Consider the following 18,761-nt stretch of genomic DNA (forward strand, 5'->3'; position numbering starts at 1 on the left):
TATGATCCATGTACATGGGCTTCTGACCCACCACTCCATTAGAAAAGACATAAGTGTATAGCTCTTCTTAATTACCATGGTTTACATTTTCATTTATATATATATATATATATTTGAGGAACAGTAGAAAACAAAAAAAAAGTTGCATGGAGAGGAAGATGCTCTGTGCATCTTATATCAGTGTGGTTGTGAGGATTATGTTGCTAAAAATGTTGGGAACAGATTAAGGGCATTTTGTCCCTCAATTCATCTTTTTCCTCAAACGTGAACAAACACTATAACTTGGGTAGCTCAGAAAATATATCACAATTCACTTGCATTTATCCATGGGAATCCAGAGTGAATAAAGTGCTCAAGTTGCATCAGGACAAAATTTCTCACTATATTGATTTCCAGAAAAAAGTCAATAGGAGCATTGATTGACTTGACAGTTCCTTTACTTCTTGAGAAGCAAAATAAATGGTGCTTAAAATTAGGATGATGAGAAACAACATAGGCCTTACCCTTATGTCTTGATGCACAGTGATTAGAAAACACACCGACTAGATGGGGAGACAAGTTTTCTTGACTCAATTCCACAAATTGTCATGAGCAATGGCAAGGTGGTCATCATTTGCATTCAGTTGCTTCATCTGCATTGAGTTTGGGCATCTTGCTAGCTCTGGCCTCTTTCCTAGAACTGATAGTGAAGCTGGTATAAGAGACAAAGAAAGTGAATGGAGAGAAGACCTATATTGCTTTATTTTTTCTTCTGTTCTCTCTGTTTCTTTTTTCTTTCTTTCTTTTTTTTTTTTCACTTGGCCCACTGATCAAGAAGTTGAAAAAATAATTTAGTAGCTTAATCTGTGCAAATTCCAGCTCTGTCATTTATGAGTTATAGAATTTTAGGATTATTGTTAAAGTGTGTACCTCATTAGGAAAATGGGATGGCAATAATTTCTTCAGAAGGTGCTAAATTAGTAAATACATGTGAAGAGTCTTAGCTTTGGGGGTGTTTTTCAAACTGTACTTCATGATCATTGTGTATGAGATCAATACAGTGGGTAGTTGCCAGCTTAAAATATGCAAACAGAATAGAAAACATCAGAGTGTGTCATGTTAATGAAGTTCTTGCTTCAGTTTCATATACACGCACACACACGTATAAAACAGGTTCCCTGAAAAATATATTATGACAGGATAAGGTAAAAGAAATTTCAAAAACACTAGTACAGGGCAAAGCAGACAGTCAATAAATATTAACATCTTTCTTTTCCTATTTTACTTTTTGCCAGCCTGTATACGACACAAAGATGTGGAAACGGGAAATACAAATGTGGGAATCAAATCCTTCAGGGGCAGAGAGGCTAGCATTGGGAGACAGAGAGCACAAATTCCTCACATGGGGCTTGAGACTGATGGTGAGTGAGGCCATTTCCATTTTCACTGTTTGGTTCTTACATACATATATTTTATTGACAAGGGTTATAGTACCAGAACCCATAATATCATTAATTTTGTGCATATAAGGTATCTTGAAGTGTATATCTGGTGGCCTCTCACCTTTGCAAGCTATTATCCCAGGTCAGTGTCCCAGCACTTCAAAAGGCCATATCACTGCTTATTGGACCACTGCTGCTAATTAGTGGCCTGTACTGCTGCCACTGTGCTAGGACCAGCATGTCCCATTATTATGTGTCCATAGCATTGCCTGCTTGACTGTAAAGTGGGTTCCCTGAAGCTATTCTATGGGATTCCATGTCAGTGAATCAAACACTTTGTAAGTCCTTTGATAATAATGATGTGAGCTAAGTAAGGCCATGTGAGCCGCCAGCAGTTGCTGGCCGCCTCAGTAGAGGGTTTGCCTAAGAATAAAACCAATATAGAGGAGAGGAAAACAGAGAAATGGGAAAACACTTCTGATGACGTTGAGCACTTGTATCTTTTAGTACCTGGAATAAGGTGATGCCTGGGTGGCTCAGTCGGTTCCATGTCTGCCTTCAACTCAAGTCATGATCTCAGGGTTCTGGGATCAAGCCCTGCATGAGGCTCTCTGCTTAGTGGGGAGTCTGCTTCTCCTTCTCCCTCTGACCTTCCTTCTTGCTTGTGCTCTCAGTCATAAATAAATAAGTAAATACATAAATAAATAAATGAATGAAATGTTAAAAAAATCTCATTAGTACCTGGAATAAGATCTCCCCTGAATTTTCAGTGAAATGAGGAGTTAAATTACTATTGTTAATTTGAGTTGGGTTTCTCCCATCTGTATCCAAAAGAGTTCTTGAGGAAGCCACCAATTTGCCCTTCACTGAGGCTTCCACATTCATTTTTTAATAAAAATTAATACCATAAATCAGGACTTACCCTGCCTCGAGGGCCATTTTCTAACTCTAGGCTGACTCTGTGATGTGATCCCTGTTGGGATGATGTTATAGTTGAAATCTCAGAAACAGATGTGTTCAAGTTCTCGTGGGTCTCACCATATTTCCCAGTGCTCATAACATGTACCGGGGCCTATGAGACAGGAAGCAGGGTTGGGGAGAGCCCAAGAACCATCACCTTTTACTGAGCCAAACACAGCTGAAAGTGACTCTATAGTCATCGAAGTTCATTCTCATAGCAACTCTGGGAGATGGGTATTAGTTTTCTCATTTTGACACCAAGGAAACAGGATGAGAGAAGTTAGTAAACTTGCTCTAGGTCAGTCGCTTAATAAGGAGAAGAACCATAGGCTCAAACCATGGAGCGCTGACTGTATTGGCAGCAGGGGTCCAGGGGTGTGAGAGATCTGTGCAGGCAGCAGGAATCAGAGAAGCTTCCCGAAGTGCGAACAGCTCCCTTTCCACCATTTCACAGTCTGTAGAGAAACCGTGATCTGGTGTCCGGAAGGCATCCATCCTTCAAATTACTTGAATGATTATAGACATGTGTGGAAATTTAATTTTGATCTCTTTCTCAAACCACACAGATGTTATTTTTATGTGAAAGGTATTATTTCAAACTTGCTTTCAAAATATTTTCTTGACTTACATTCCTATAATAGCTTTTATAATTATAGCCCAGCTATACCTGCCTTAGGCCCTTCCAGCCTGGTCTCTGTCTCTGACTGGGGGCAAAGGGGGGTCTTGGCTCAGGGTCTCTGCCCTCAGCTCATGTGAGCTCTGCTATCAACGATCAAGTCAGACCCCTTGTGTGGGTTTTGAGAGTGTAAGGTGTTTCCTTCAAAGCACCTCCCTTTGGGTAGTCCCTGAAAATCACAGACAGTTTCATTTCATATTTCATTCCCCACATGCCAGTGTCTAATTGTATGTGCAAGGTTATTTTTAAGAATTTTTCTGAGCCCTTGATTGAAAGTATTTAGAGAACTTTCTAGGGACCATGTAAGCTCAGGGCAAAATAAACCCATGGAGCCTTGCCTTCTCAGTCCTGCATTCATATCTAGTCTAGGTCAAGAATGAGTGACAGCAACAACTTTAGCACCCCTGGGGAGAGGGACTAATTCCATTTCTGGACCTAGTCAATTTGATTCTGTCTTTTGAGAGTTTCGGGAAGGAGTCTCAGAGAGCCATAACGCTTTGCTTGGGAGGTGCCATGACCCTGTGGAATTGAGACCGTGTGTCAGAATCAGAGTCATCTAGGGTTTTGTCCTGGCTCTGCCTCATGCCCTGTGACCGGAACAGAACAGCTTTACCTCTATTTGACTTGGTTTCCTCATCTATAAAATTGGGATAATAGTATAGGCCCTGCAGGGATTGCTGTGAGGAACTGTACACACACACAGACATATACACACACACCCCATTCACCTTGTGACAAATAGTGTTTAAAAAACTTTACAAATATTACATTCTTTAATACTCATTATAAATTATGAAGGAGGAAATATTACTACCATCCCCATTTTGCATGTAAGAAAACCGAGGCTCAGGGCAGGTAAGTAACTCACCCAGTGTCACACAGCTAATGAGTGATAGAACTGAGTTACACATTTAAGCAGTCTGGTGTCAGAGTCCATGTTCCTAACAGTTACTATGCTTCAGATGGTAGCTATTTTTAGAATCTATTTTTATTTTTTTTATTTTTTTAAAAGATTTTATTTATTCATGAGAGACACACAGAGAGAGGCAGAGACATAGGCAGAGGGAGAAGCAGGCTCCCCGTGAGGAGCCCAATGTGGTACTTGATCCCAGGACCCCGGGATCACACCCTGAGCCAAAGGCAGACACTCAACCACTGAGCCACCCAGGCATCCCTAGAATCTAGTTTTAAAATGTTTGATACAATGACTATCTGTTATAAGATGTGTGTGTCTGTGTTGCTTCTGTAAGAGGTTATATAATAGTAACTTTCAAATAAGAAATCAAATGGGCTTTCCTTATTATTAGGCCTTAATGAAAATAAAATAGAACGACAACATTTAAAGTAGGTTACTTAGTATTACTGGAAAAGTTCTAAATTTCTTCATACTGCTGCATAAATTCAGTGTGTCTTGCCTTGATTGAGTACATTGGTAAGAAAATTACTTCGTGCCTACACTTACACTGACACTCTGAAGAAACACGGCATCTCATTACAGAGTGTTTCCTGAGATTTAGTCATAGAAACTTCCCAAAAAACAGACATCGCACCAGTGAGTAATCATTGAGTTTCCACAATAAATTCATAATCTCCAAAATATGTGATTCTAAGTGTGGGACATCCTAGATCATAGTTAAATATTCATTTTTAAACTTGAGGACCTGGCTGAGCCTTTGATAGAGTCATGGGCTTGTGAGTCTCTCCAAAAGAGAGGGCACATTGTGGGCTTTAACCAACCAGTTGGCTGTGGAACTTATGGTGGCTTTGTAATGTGCCAACTTGGCTAGGCCGAACTACATTCCCCAGAATTCCCTTCTCTTATGTTTTTGGTTCAGGGAGGCCACAAGAGACAAGGTGGAAATGGAGCACCAAGGTTTGGAGCTCACATGGTTGATTATCTGCTGACTCACTTTATTGATGTGGGGCAGCAGCTATGCCTGCAACTTCTCCACCTTTCTGTGAATCCTCCCTCAGCTTCTCTGACGCGGAAGCGAGGTGTATGCTTAACTCCTAGATGAGGAGCGCCAGCTTCTTCTACAGGATGGCTGACATCAAGGTCAGAGGCAATGAGAACTGACCTGGGTTCTAGCTGTGCTCTTGGATTTTAGCTGATCCTTATTCTTTCCTGCTTGACACTAATCTTTCCTTTGTAGTGGGGTGTCAAGCTCCAACAACAGACAAGAGCATAATGACTTTACAGAGATTTCTTAAAAAGTTCCCAAGTTGCATAATACAAAATCCCTTGTGTATATATACTATATGATATTTTTAAGACAGAGACAAATGGAGACCAATCTTGAAAATTCCCTGAGCAAAAAAAAAAAAAAAAAAGAAAAGAAAAGAAAATTCCCTGAGCAGACAAAACCAGTGTAGTCATACAAACAAAGCTTTATTTAGCTTATTTTGCAAGACTAACTCAACCAGGGTCATTTCTTGCTTAGGCCTCTGGAAATTGTAAGGAAAATTCAAACTGTTTCCCAAGGCTGATATGAAATAACCTCTGGCCAATTCCTTATCATTTAAGAAGATGTAATATTATAATCAGTCACTGTGAAGAAAAGTCATTACTTTCTCAGTGTATAAGCAGCTCTATAATAATATACCCCTGAATCTCACTCCCTGTTTGGGTTTGAATGCTCCCCATTTGCAAAGTACCTTTTTGGTGTGTACACAATAAACTCTTACTAATTACTACTTCAGTGATTCATTGGCTTTACTTTGGCCATTTCTTAACTTTTGACTGTATATATGTGTGTGTGTGTGAGATATTATATATGATATACAATATTTCTATAGATATGTGATATATATATGATATATTATATATTACCTATACATCATATTATATATATTATATTTAATTATATTATATTACATATATTACTATATATATATCAAATATATTAGCTATTGGTTTTGTAGTTCTGTTTGGGGCCCTAATAGATAAATAACCATTGAGTCATGGCACAGTTAATTACATCTTCAGAATCAGTATTCTGCAGAACACTAATTAGGAAATTCTAATGTAGTTGGGTCATTTTTCTGAATGTGATTTTCCTGATAGTTGAGTAAAAGCACACTTAGAGTAAGTTATCACACAATAGCATCTAATTTACCACTTCACAGAAGGCTGTGGTAAGAAATAAGATTTAGGGCTCTGTCATAGGTTGAATTATGTTCCCCCAAAGATATATTCTGGTCTTACCTCCTGGTACCTGTGAATGTGACCTTGGATATAGAGTTTATGCACATGCAACTAAGAAAAAAGTTAAAGGCAGCCCGGGTGGCTCAGTGGTTTAATGCCGCCTTCAGCCCCAGGGACTGATCCTGGAGACCTGGGATCGAGTCCCACGACGGGCTCCCTGAATGGAGCCTGCTTCTCCCTCTGCCTGTGTCTCTGCCTCTCTCTGTGTGTCTCTCATGAATAAATAAATAAAATCTTTAAAAAGAAAAAAAAGTTAAGATGAGGTCATAAAAGATTAGGGTAGGCCCTAATTCCAATTGCCAGTGTCCTTACAGGGAGAGACAGAGACAGCAAAGACATAAAGAGGGAAGACAGACATGTAACAGGGAAGCTGAGGTTGGAGTTATGTTGCCACTACCAACAAGCTCCAAAAATCGCCAGCAACAACCAGAAGCTAAAAGGGGCAAAGGATGCATTCTTCCTGGCGCCTTTAGAGGGAGCATGGTCCTGCTCGGATTTCAGACTTCAAGCCTCCAGAGTGATGAGATAATAGATTTTATGTCAGTTCTTACTGCTATTGTAAGCCACCCTGTTAGTGGTAATTTGTTAGAGCAGCCCTAGGAAATAACACACGTTCCAAATGAACTTTCCTGATGCCTACTCTGGTGATCATAGGTCTGAACTCTCACCTTTCCTAAAATCCCTTCCAGGATGTCACTGAAGAGGGCCCGGTGGTTTTCCAGAAAGTCTCAGTAATTGTGTTCCTGTTAAATGTTTTGAATTCAACTCAGGATAGACAGTTTGGGATTATTTCACACCACTCTCATGTCACAAGTGTCCATCTCCCTCATATAAGATCTCTGGGTTGCAAAAGTCCAGGATTCTCATGGTGGGCAGAAGCCAGGGTAGTGTCTCCAGTGCTTTGCCTAGTTACCTCCAAACAGATGTTCCCTGGGCAGGAGGCAGACTCTGCACAATTAGTCCTCCTTGGATATGAGAAGCATGACAACTTAGAACCCAGTCTTTCTTTCTACAGCTCCCAGGTATTCTCAAAGGAAGGTCCTTCCTTTGAGTTCTGACTCAAGATGATTTTATTTTTGTTTCTTTTTTTTCTTTCATGAAGCTAGAGGCATTTTTTGTTTGTTTGTTTTAAATTCTATTAGCCAATATATAGTGTATGATTAATTTCCAAACGTAGTTTTGTTTCAGTTTCAATACTGGGCAGATGTAAGGGTGGAGGGATTGGACAGGAAGTAGAAAGAGGCCTTTGGAGAGAACTATTGTTAAGACGTAGAAGTATTACCCCATCACATGGACTGACTGCCTTCCTTCCTTCTATCCTTCCTTGCTTCCTCTCTCCCCCCTCCCTGTCTCTATCCCTTCCTTCCTTCCTTTATCAATCATCCACATATTGATGATATAATGCGAGACACTTTGATGACCACTAGATCATAGTGATGTTTCGTGATGCCTGCTTTCTTGGGGCTCACAATCTATCAGATACTGATATACAGAACTCACAGTGTGTCGGTTACTTACTAGGAGGACTGCTCTACTTTAGGGGTTCAGTGATGGTGGGGAGCAGAGCATGCCAAACAGCAGAAATAGCATGGGCAAACCCCCTAAGGTACAAAAGCATCTTTCACAAAGGCATATTTAGGGAACTGGGTGTAATTGGGGCATGCTATAGGAATGCTGAGAGATGAGACTAGAAAGAAGGCAAGATCCTTGAAGGGACTTGAATAACATACTAAGGAATTTGGAATTTAGTATCTTTACTGATTGGTTGATGTAGAAATCTCCAAAGTTTCTGAAAGAGGACATGATCATTACTCTAAATCTGCCTTTCTAAGGACTTCTTATGGAACATGTACTCCAGTTGGACCCTAATGCCACAAAGTTAGGGACCACATCCATGTGGTTCTTACATCCCCAGAGCCCAGCACAGTGCTTGGTGCACATGCACTGCTCCCCAGTTGTGTGTTCAGTGAATAGATGAAGCTTAGAGAAGTAATTACATGTGGCCAAAGCCTGACATTTGAATCATGATTCTGGGAGATATATAAAAGATAATAGAAAACAAATCAGCAGAACTGTCAGCTCTGTTGTTGCCATCATTCTTCTATTTGCTCTAAATCTTTCCTGCTGTGATTCGATCCAGAGCCCCTTGTCTTTTGTCGAAATGGAAAGTAACTGAGTAGCACCTTTCCTTGGAGCATAAACATTGGTGCACTTAATGATCATCATCGAATTGTCCTCAGTATCTCCGGAACAAACAATTTCTCTTTTTTAAGATTATTTTTTTTCACAAACCTCTTTTTCTAACTATTTAATCATCTTTACAGCTGACCTGGATTTTTCTATCACTTCCCCTCTTTTAGCTGCCAATATCTTGCCTGGAAGAGAAGCAGCTTGAGCTACACATCCTCAAAGGGAACAAATTCTGGCCAAATTCTTTGGGCTGATAAGGAAAGTCTAGGAAATGCTCCCCATCTAATATTTAGATCATGTTTAGGTTCCAGTCAATAAATTAATGAGAAATTACTGAAGTACTATCTTGCTGATTTAAAAGGAATTAGCATTCACAAAAATACACCAAGTTAAATGATAGCAAAGTGCTTTCAGAGGCTGTTGAGAAGTCAAGGTGAGTTGGGTTTTAAAGTGAAAGGGAAGACAACAGGTATTGCGAGTTTACTATGTATGAGAACTTTGCATATTTTATTTCTTTTAATTCTTAAAAGAACTAAGAAGTGGGCAACTGTCCTGTGTAACGAGTGAGAAGATGAAAGCGAGTTTAAGTAACTTGCCCAGGGTCTCCCAGGCGCTGACCGAGTCTGTACTTGAACCCTTATCTGTCCAACTCGAAGGGCAAGGCTCTTTGCCCATCATCCTGAAATTGGACACAAAATCAAAGGTCTATCCTAGGGTTCTGGGCTATTTATAGTAATCACATCACCACTTACGGAGAAGCTCTTAGGCATCAGGATTCAGGCTAGATAAACCTTACGTCAAATATCAGGTGAAATTTAATCTACCGTCTGTTGTAAAGCTGTTTCCTGAGAATTGTTATTGCATGTCACAAATAACAGAACTGAGGCCCAGAGAATTAAATAACTCTTCCCTTTTGACATAGTTTATAAGGGACAAAGCTGGACGGGGAATGGAGTGGAGGCGGATGGGTGCTGCTCCTTGTACTTCATCTGAGTGCCATCAGTTAATGGCAGTCAGGAAAGGCTGCCCTGGGTTCCAGGGTTCCAGAGTGGGGGTACCACGGGCGTGCTGACTGTGGGGAGCGGCCCCAGCTTTAAATAGAGCAAATGCCCTCAGGCACGTGGCAGCTAGATTTCACTTTTCCAGTTTGACAGTTTAGCTACAGGGAACAATCACACTCAAAGATTAACAAAAGTTAATGTTTCTCCCTTAGGTCATTTTTTACCCCTGGAAGGTGGGGGCAGTTACTTCAATCAGTCACCTTTTGAATGGTGTAGGGAGTGGAGTGTCTCTGCAACTTCAGTGACCCTAAGGATCACCCCGGGTGCCTGATTAATATATAATTCTTAGCCCCCACTCCTGCGGAGAATTTCTAATTCCACAGGCCTGGAGTGAGCCTGAAGAATTTGTATCTTCGGCAAGTACTCTAGATGTTGCTGATGCACGTAGTGGGAATTCTGCTTCTTGAAACGCTTGGTGGTTGTGATTCTGAGTTTGAATCCCTGATTCCATCACTGCGAGCTTTGTGATGGTGAGTTAATCTCTCTTAGCCTCAGTTTTCCTACCTGTAATAAGGGAGGAGCACCTGGGTTGCTCAGTGGTTGAGTGTCTGCCTTTGGCCCAGGGCGTGATCCTGGGGTCCTGGGATCGAGTCCCACATTGGGCTCCCTGCATGGAGCCTGCTTCTCCCTCTGCCTGTGTCTCTGCCTCTCTCTCTCTCTCACTCTGTGTGTCTCTCATGAATAAATAAATAAAATCTTAAAAAACAAGTATGGGAATAATGATGGTACCTATGTACCTACCTACTTACCTCTCAGTCATGTGAAGATTAAATAAAGCAATGTATGTAAAATACTTAAATGTCTTTCTGGCACATTGTAAATGTTCAATTAGCGTTAGCTATTGTTATGCAAATGAAAAGTTAGTTATTTAGAGAAAAAAAGATTGAGTCATTCTCCTTACTAGAAATTTTTTACATCTTTGTGACTATGAAGGTGGGGGATAGGGAGGAATTTACTTGTTCTGGAAAGGTCAGTAATATAGGATTTTCTTTCTTCTCTAGTATCCGCCTCACATGCCTTTTTTTTTTTTTTTTTTTTCCCCTTTTGGCTGGTAGTGTAAGTTTATCTTTGGAGCACCAATAGGTTCTTTGTAAAGGAATTCCTTTCTCATTGATAAACCTTACACGGATCTCTGGTTAATGGGGCGCTCATTTTTCTATGGGCCTTATAAGGGCTGCCTAGACATGTTCCTTTCCTCTGGCTTTTTAAGAGAAATGATAACGGGAGAAGCAAAACTCAGGAAGTTTAGAACAACTTCCTTTCCCCTTCACATGTCGAGGTCAGAGACGCCCACATCCCTCCCCTGGACTGGAGGTGTAAGGACAGGAGCCAAGTAGATCTCCATTCAACCCCTGGAGGTCAGGGCTGTGGCCAGACTCCCAGATACAGTATCTACACTAAACCGCCGGTGCATCCTGGCTTCAGTGGGGGTAAAATCCAAGATGTGGCACTTCAAATTTCCTTGTTCAGATTTCTGCTTATCTTTCCAGGTTTCTCTCCCCTTTCCTTTGTCCTCTTCATCCTTACAGTTTGTTGGAGCCTTATTTTCTCTCCACTCTCAACTTTTCTAATGCTGTTTCTTTGTCTGAGTGTGTTTTCTTCTGCTCTTTTTACCTTCATATTTCCATTGATCTTACTTGTCTTTTCTAGAGGAAGTCTTCCTTAGGTATTAGTTGCCTTCCTATGTGTTTCTCTAATCTAACGATCATTGCTATTACACATTTATAAAATACAACGTTGTTTGTTTTTGCATTTGTCTCCTCTCCTAGATTAAAAGCATCCTGACTCAAGGACCTTGTCTGTCTTATTCACTTTTTACCTCAGCACCCCACTACAGGCATGAAGTAGAGAATCATTAAATATTTACTCAGTGAGTAAACAAGTTGCCTTCTAACACCTGCCAGAGCACTTCCATTGATGGGAAACTTATTACCTCCTGAGGCTGCTGGATCCATTTTTGGAAGGGTCTGCTTGTTTGAAAACTTTTCCTGATTAATGAACTGAACTCAGTGATCCTGTAACTTTCCAGGAGACCAAAATGCCATAGTCTTGGAATTGAGACAAAATTTCGGGTCCTGTTATCATCTCACCATCTCTGAGAGGCTCCCGAGTTAGGACTCAAATGAAAAATTAAGACTTGCCTTTGTAAGGAAGGGCCACTGGATAGAGATAGAAATGCAGATGCTGAAAGAGTAAAACTAATCACTCATCTGAGATAGAGAATATTGTCATTTTCTTTTTTTTTTTTTTAAAGTATTTATTTGGGAGAGAAAGCAAGAGAGAGCACAAGCAGGATGAGGGTCAGAAGAAGAAGGAGAAGTAGACTCCCTGCTGAGCAGGGCACCTGACATGGGGCTCCATCCCAGGACCCTGGGACCATGATCTGAGCCAAAGGCAGATGCTTAACTGACTGAGCCACCCAGGCACCCCTGTCATTTTCTTATTATGTAAGCAAGAGAGGCAAGAGGAGTGCCTCTGAGGAAGGGGTGGAGTTGTCTTCCAGAGAGGGATGCTCTGTGACTGGAACAACAGACTTGGGATTTACCAAAGGGGCTTTGGATTCTTCTGGGATGTCCTGATTCATGATTGCAGCTCCTTGAGTGAAGCAGGTAATGCGAATGCCCCCTGCTTTAAAAATGGAGGGAGAACACTGAGAGGGTTAGCATCTGTTCTGTTCCAGGTGGTAGTTGTTGTCACTTACAGTCCATTAATTGTGCTTTCTTCACCCCAACTTTGATTATCCTCATTTTATAGGAGAGAAAACAAGCTTCATGAACTAAGCCACCCAAGGTGACACAGTTAATAGTCACAGGGCTGAGACCCTTATCCCAGTATTTCCTCACCATTTCATGGAGTTACAGTAAATTCATTTTTACATGTAAAACAGTGTCATTTACATAAACACAATATCTCAAAAGCTAAGACTCTGGCACCCGTCCCGTTTAAAAATCACATTTTGTCCTTTGAATCTTCCTCACTTGAGAAGACCCATACGATGATATCTAAATGCTAAGTTACATAAAACAAAAGAATCTAAAATAGGGCCATTTTCTTCACTGCTTGCTACACATTTTACCGTTTTAAAACAGCAATTAAAGCACATACTCAACTTCTCAACTTCAGTCAGGAGAATGTTCAAATAGCCTCAGATAAGCACGTGGTTGTAACAGATCCCGGGAAAATATTTCCACATTAGGGATGAACTCATAGGCACAATGAAGCATCTAATTGAAACTGCTGGGAAGGGAGACCTCCATACCAGGAATAGTGATTGTTTTTTTCAAAGTAACCGAGGTAAGAGTCTACCGTTGGTCATTGTTCATCTGTTCTCTTCCAAGCCCTGAGACACTGAACCAGCAGCTTCACTGGGTGGGTAATTTGTCCAGAGAGAGAGTGTGACAGCTTTCCCTCAAGTTCAACTCCACCAAAATCAAGGATACCTGATGGGTCTGAGGGGCCACCAGAAAAGTCCAGGCCGGATTGCAGTGCTGAGACCTTGTTCGGAGTCATGGGATTAGAGTGTATCTTTGGCATTAAGATCATAATTTTTACAGGACAAAATTTAGTTTTTAAAAGAAAACTCATGCAAACGGGTGTTTAGGGCCCATCCTGGGTACACTGTCAGGGTGGCAGCTCTTTTATCTTTCCAGCTTCCTGAGCCCCTCATTCTCTGGTCACCTGCCAAACGTCCTGCAGCACCAAACTCCGCATCCATTCATTTCTCCTACTTTCTCTACCTGGACTAGATTTTATCTGAATCCTTTCTTTCTTTTTTTTTTTTTTCTTTTCTTTTCTTTTTTAAACCTGCTCCAGCCTCATTGATTCAGGGCCTTTCCAGATGATTGGGCTAATTTCTGATGATATCATTCAGAAAAGATAATGGCTTAATGTGTCAGACACTTAAGAGGACTTGCATCTCAAGGGATTAATCCTAATCGTGGGAGAAATCTTGAGGATTTCAAGCACAGTATGTCAAAAGGACAAAAAAAAAAAAAAAGATTTTATGTTACATAGCAGACTGTGTAATCAAAATATAATTTGAGCCACAGATGTAACCTGCACATGTAATTTAAAATTTTATAGTAGGTACTTGAAAAAGGAAAGAGGAACAGGTGAAATAAACTTTAAAAATGATATACTCAATCCAATACATTAAAATTATTATCCTTTAAATGTATAATCAATATAAGAATTATTAATGAGATATTTTACTTTTTTTGTTCTGTTTTTGAAACCTGATGTATATTCCACATTCACATCTCAATTCGGACTCGCTATCTTCCAAGTACTTGACAGACATGTGCAACTTGTGGCTACCACCCTACAGGACAGCATGAATATATTCCAAAAAATGAAGAGTACATTTTCTGTGTGTCTGTGTGGAGATGAGACATGAGAGGGGGTGGTGTGTGTGTGTGATAGACGTTATGGAGAGCATAATGAGGGGATGGTGGTGGTGACAACAAAAGAGAGAGCAGTGTGTGTGGGTTTAATTTCCAATGGAGTTTAGGAGGCAGTGTGGTATCAAGGAAAGAGTGTGTATTTTAGACTACACATGAAACTGCTGAGTTATTGGACACGTTACATAAGCTTTCTGAGCCCCAGATTACTTATTTGTAAAAGGGGTATAGTAATAACCACTTTAGAGGATTGCTGTTGAAAAATTCAATGATAAAATATTCAGAAAAGCCTGAGGGGAGAAGTCTCAATGAGTGCAAATCTGCCTGTCCATTTCCTCCCTCCTTCTCAGAAACCTTTACATTTTTCTTCTCTTCTCCACACCACCCACCCAGCCAACTCCTCCTCAAATGCTAGTTAAATTCTCAACTTCTCCATGAAACTTCAAAGAAAAATAATTCTGCAGTTCTTACTAAACATCCTAAAGAAAAATTGACAAGATTCTGAGATTTGGTATCAAGATACAGTTGAACCACATCTTTACCAAATTAAGCCCATTTCTGTGATGAATATTTTGTTATCTGTGAAATGCTTTTAAATTTTCTCTTTGTCTATCTAAATTCAATTCTCTTTATTGCCAGGCTGACATTCCAACTTGAACTTGAAACATTCCTAGATCATTTAAGTCTTCAAAGATCTTGCTCTTGCTAAAATCATATCACTTCTATCCCGGCTCTATCAAGCTGGATTCTATGATGCTTGATTTCTATGGCTAATTAATACATATTCTAAAAATATATATATATATATGGACAGAAAAAATATGAAATTCTGAGTTAAAGAGGTTAAATTATTTTATTTTCCACTGCTCCACAGGGTAATGTGTTTAATGAAGCTACAATGGAGGAGGGGGACAATTATTTGAAGTATTTTCCAAATTTATTAATCAAAGTAAAAAGTTCCTTTTTTTTCTTTTGACTATTGTATAAACTAGCATTTTAAGGAACTCATTTTGGGATACATTAATACATGTTATGAACTATGGCAATTTAATATGTTGATATTCAACATCTCAAATACACTTTACTATCATTTGCTTATGCTTGACCTTCCCAATTACTTTATCTTGATGCACAGCGGATTTAAAACTTAGAAAATTTTCATGAATTCTTTTCTTTTTCTTTCTTTCTTTCTTTCTTTCTTTCTTTCTTTCTTTCTTTCTTTCTTCTTTCTTTCTTCTCTTTCCTTCTTTCTTTCTTTCTTTCTTTCTTTCTTTCTTTCTTTCTTTCTTTCTTTCTTTCTTTCTTTTCTTTTCTTTCCTTCCTTTCTTCCTTTCTTTCTTTCTTTCTTTCTTTCTTTCTTTCTTTCTTTCTTTCTTTCTTTTTTTCTTTCTTTCTTTCTTTCTTCTTTCTTTCTTCCTGAATTCTTGCATTTGATCTTAAAAATATTCTGAGCTAGAAATGTTTGAGAAGAGACCAATATTCAACCAATATTGATTGAGGAATAACATGACAGGCACTACACTAAACTCTCAAGTACAGTGATAATGGTAAGAGAGACTCCATGGGGGTAGGCAGATATTTAACAAAAGTTTCACAAAATCCATAAGTATTTTTTTTTATTTATTTATTTGAGAGAGAGAGAGAGAGGGCGAGAGAGAGAGAGAGTGGGAGAGAGAAAGTACATGAGCAAGCAGAGGGGAAGAGGGAGAGAGAGAGGGGAAGTAGACTCTGCACTGAGCTGGAGGGGGGTGGATCCCAGGACCCTGAGATCATGACCTGAGCTGAAACCAAGAGTCAGATGCTTAACCAATTGAGGACCCAGGTGCCCCTAAACCATAAGTATTTTGAAGAAGAGTAGTAATTGCTGAGACTGAGTTCCAGTCCATCTTCTAAACACTTAAATATTATCAAAATAACCTAAAGGCAGGTTCTATTATCCCTTTTGCAGATAAAAATTGAGACACCGAGACACAATGACTTGCTCAAGGTCGTACAGAGCCAAGATTCAAACCCATGCAGTCTGGCTCTAGAGTTTCCCCTGTGCTATATTACCTCCATATAGAAGTAAGGGGTATAGAAAGAACATGTGGCCAGAGGCCTTGCCTAGCATTCATTTTTAGGGAAAGAGCTAATGTTTAAGCTGAATCTTCAGTAATGAGTAGGATTCGGCTACTAAAGTGAGTGAGGAAAAGCATTTCAAGCAGGGGGAAAAGCATAGGTAAAGATTTTGAGTAAGGAACAAGTTTGGCACATACAAGGAACTATATAAAGGCCAAAGTCACTTGACTATAGTGACCTCAGATGAATAGGATGAAGAGCAGTTCATGTTTTTCATCTTCATCATGTAGCAAAAATGTAATCTTTAGGATTTGGGTAATACTGATGGTTGTGCAACAATGTGTACTTAATGTCATAGAATTGTAAGGTTAAAAATGGTTAAAATGGTAACTTTTATGTTATATGTATTTTACCATAATCAAAAAAACAATTGAACAAAGAGAAAATAGATGAAGGAAATATGATAAAATTATAACAATTATTAAGGCTAGGTAATGAATATGTGGGAATTTATTATATTCTCCCTGCTTTGGAGTATATTTGAATTTTTTTTTTATAATACAGGTAAAGTAAATCTAAAAAGTATTCTTTTCAACCTAAAAAGAATAAATAGTGATTGAAAGATTTTAAGAAAGAGAGCTGTAAGGTTTTTAAGATGATCACTGGATACAGTTTGGAGAATAAAAAGGATATTTCAGATGGTTAGATAGAAGAATATTATTTTGTCTAGTATGGCTTCAGTAGCCATGAGGAAAAGTGATATTTAAAAATATTTAGGATGGAGAATCATCAGACTTGGTGATTGGATATTGTGACATTTTTGACATGAGCTACAGAGTAAGAAGGAGAAAATCAGGAGGGCATAATGTTGTGGAAGTCAAAGAGAAAGAAAGTAAATGTGTGAATGCTGGGAAGAGCTCAAGCAAAAAGATCATTGGAAATTAGGAATATAGGAATTATTTGTGACTTTATCTAGAGGATTTTTGGTAGAGTGGGTGGGAGCCAATTAGTTGTAGGTTAAGGTTATAGACTGGGTATTTGTGTCCTCTCCAAAATCATAGGTTGAAACCCTAACCCCAATGTGATGGTGTGCCTCTCAGTAGGGCCTTTGGGAGGAAATAGGGTTTAGATGAGGTCATGAGGATGCAGAAGGATTTGTTGATATGAAGTTGGGAAGTTAAGGGAATTTCTATCTAGTGGATTCATTTTTTCTATGAAAATATAATTAGATAATAGTAAACTTTTATTGCTGGTTTATTGATAGCAGGCCCTGTGTTAAGAGATTTACATGTACTGACTCATTTACTGCTTATAATAATCTTCTGAGGTATGAACTATTTCTGTCTCTGTTTTACTAATAAGGAACTGTTAAGAAATATATGCCTAAGGTTATATTTTTCAAAATTCTTTCTTTCTTTTCTCTTGTTTTCTTATTTATTTATGGAAATATAATTAACATATAAAATTCAACTATTGCAATTACACGAAAATCCAAAGCTTTTACACAGGGCAGCCCCGGTGGCTCAGTGGTTTAGTGCCACCTTCAGCCCAGGGTGGGATCCTGGAGACCCAGGATGGAGTCCCACATCGGGCTCCCTGCATGGAGCCTGCTTCTCCCTCTGCCTGTGTCTCTGACTCTCTCTCTCTATGTCTCTCATGAATAAGTAAATAAAAATCTTAAAAAAAAAAAAAAAAAGCTTTTGCACAGTCAAGGAGACCATCAGCAAAGCAAGAAGACAACCTACCAAATGGGAGAAGATATTTGCAAATGAATGCATCAGATCAGGAGTTAATATCTAAGGTCAATTTAGACAAATTGCCAGAACCTGAATACAAACCTAGACAGTTTGCTTTTAGATAGTTTGCTTAACTACGAGCCATGCTTAGCTGAGGCCATCCAGTGATGGTGCAGGAGATAGAGGAGGTGTTGGGCATCTGAGGAATGGGAAGGGCAGCAAGCATCTGCAGAAACAGATTGGAATGCACTGATTGGAATAATACGATAAGATCATAAGGGATGTTGAGAGTGCAGTGGAGACTGGGAATTACTAATTGAAAGTGCTATCAACCAACCTGGTGATGTCATTTGCTCCAGAGGATCTTGAGCTCCTTGAATACAGGCATTAGGAGGACAGACTGTTAGGTCTGAGGTTAGGACTTACCAGGTGTGGAAAAATGAGAAAAAGACTGGAGAGTGAGGGTGGCTGCAGTATTCAACAGGGAAAGAGGCTTTTTGGAATATATCCCTCCTAATAAAAAGTCTTTCTACTATGGTAGTATTTTTCCTCTCATAATTTTTTTTTTTTTTTTTTTTTTTTTTTTTTTTTTTTTGGCAAAGACTTTTGGTGAATAGAGCACAGCTTTCCAATTCAGCGGAGTCCAGCACACTGTTACGGGGACTTTAGTGTATATATGCTAGCCTCTCTGCTATGTGCCAGCATATTTTAAACTAGGACTTTGCTGTTTATATACTATTAATGCCATTGAGCCAGAGAGTTTGTCTAAAAGCAGTGCACCAGATACTCAAGTGCCTGTGCTCTGTCCTACCCACTTATTCCATTTTGGTTACAAGGTCACATTATTGATTACTTTCAGATTTCTTTTATGCTACTTTCTGTCATTCCGCAGTAAAAAAATGTTAATGTTCTAGAAATGTGAAGAGACCCTAAGTTTACACTTTAAAATTTATGTTATGATTTAAAAAATTAAAAGTTACATCTGAGAAAAAAAATCAAGAGTCCAATAAAAAGCAATCTGTATACATTATAATGGCCCACCCATTCCAGCAAA

Source organism: Canis lupus, chromosome 3, assembly GCF_011100685.1.
Source record: "Canis lupus familiaris isolate Mischka breed German Shepherd chromosome 3, alternate assembly UU_Cfam_GSD_1.0, whole genome shotgun sequence".
NCBI lineage: Eukaryota > Metazoa > Chordata > Mammalia > Carnivora > Canidae > Canis > Canis lupus.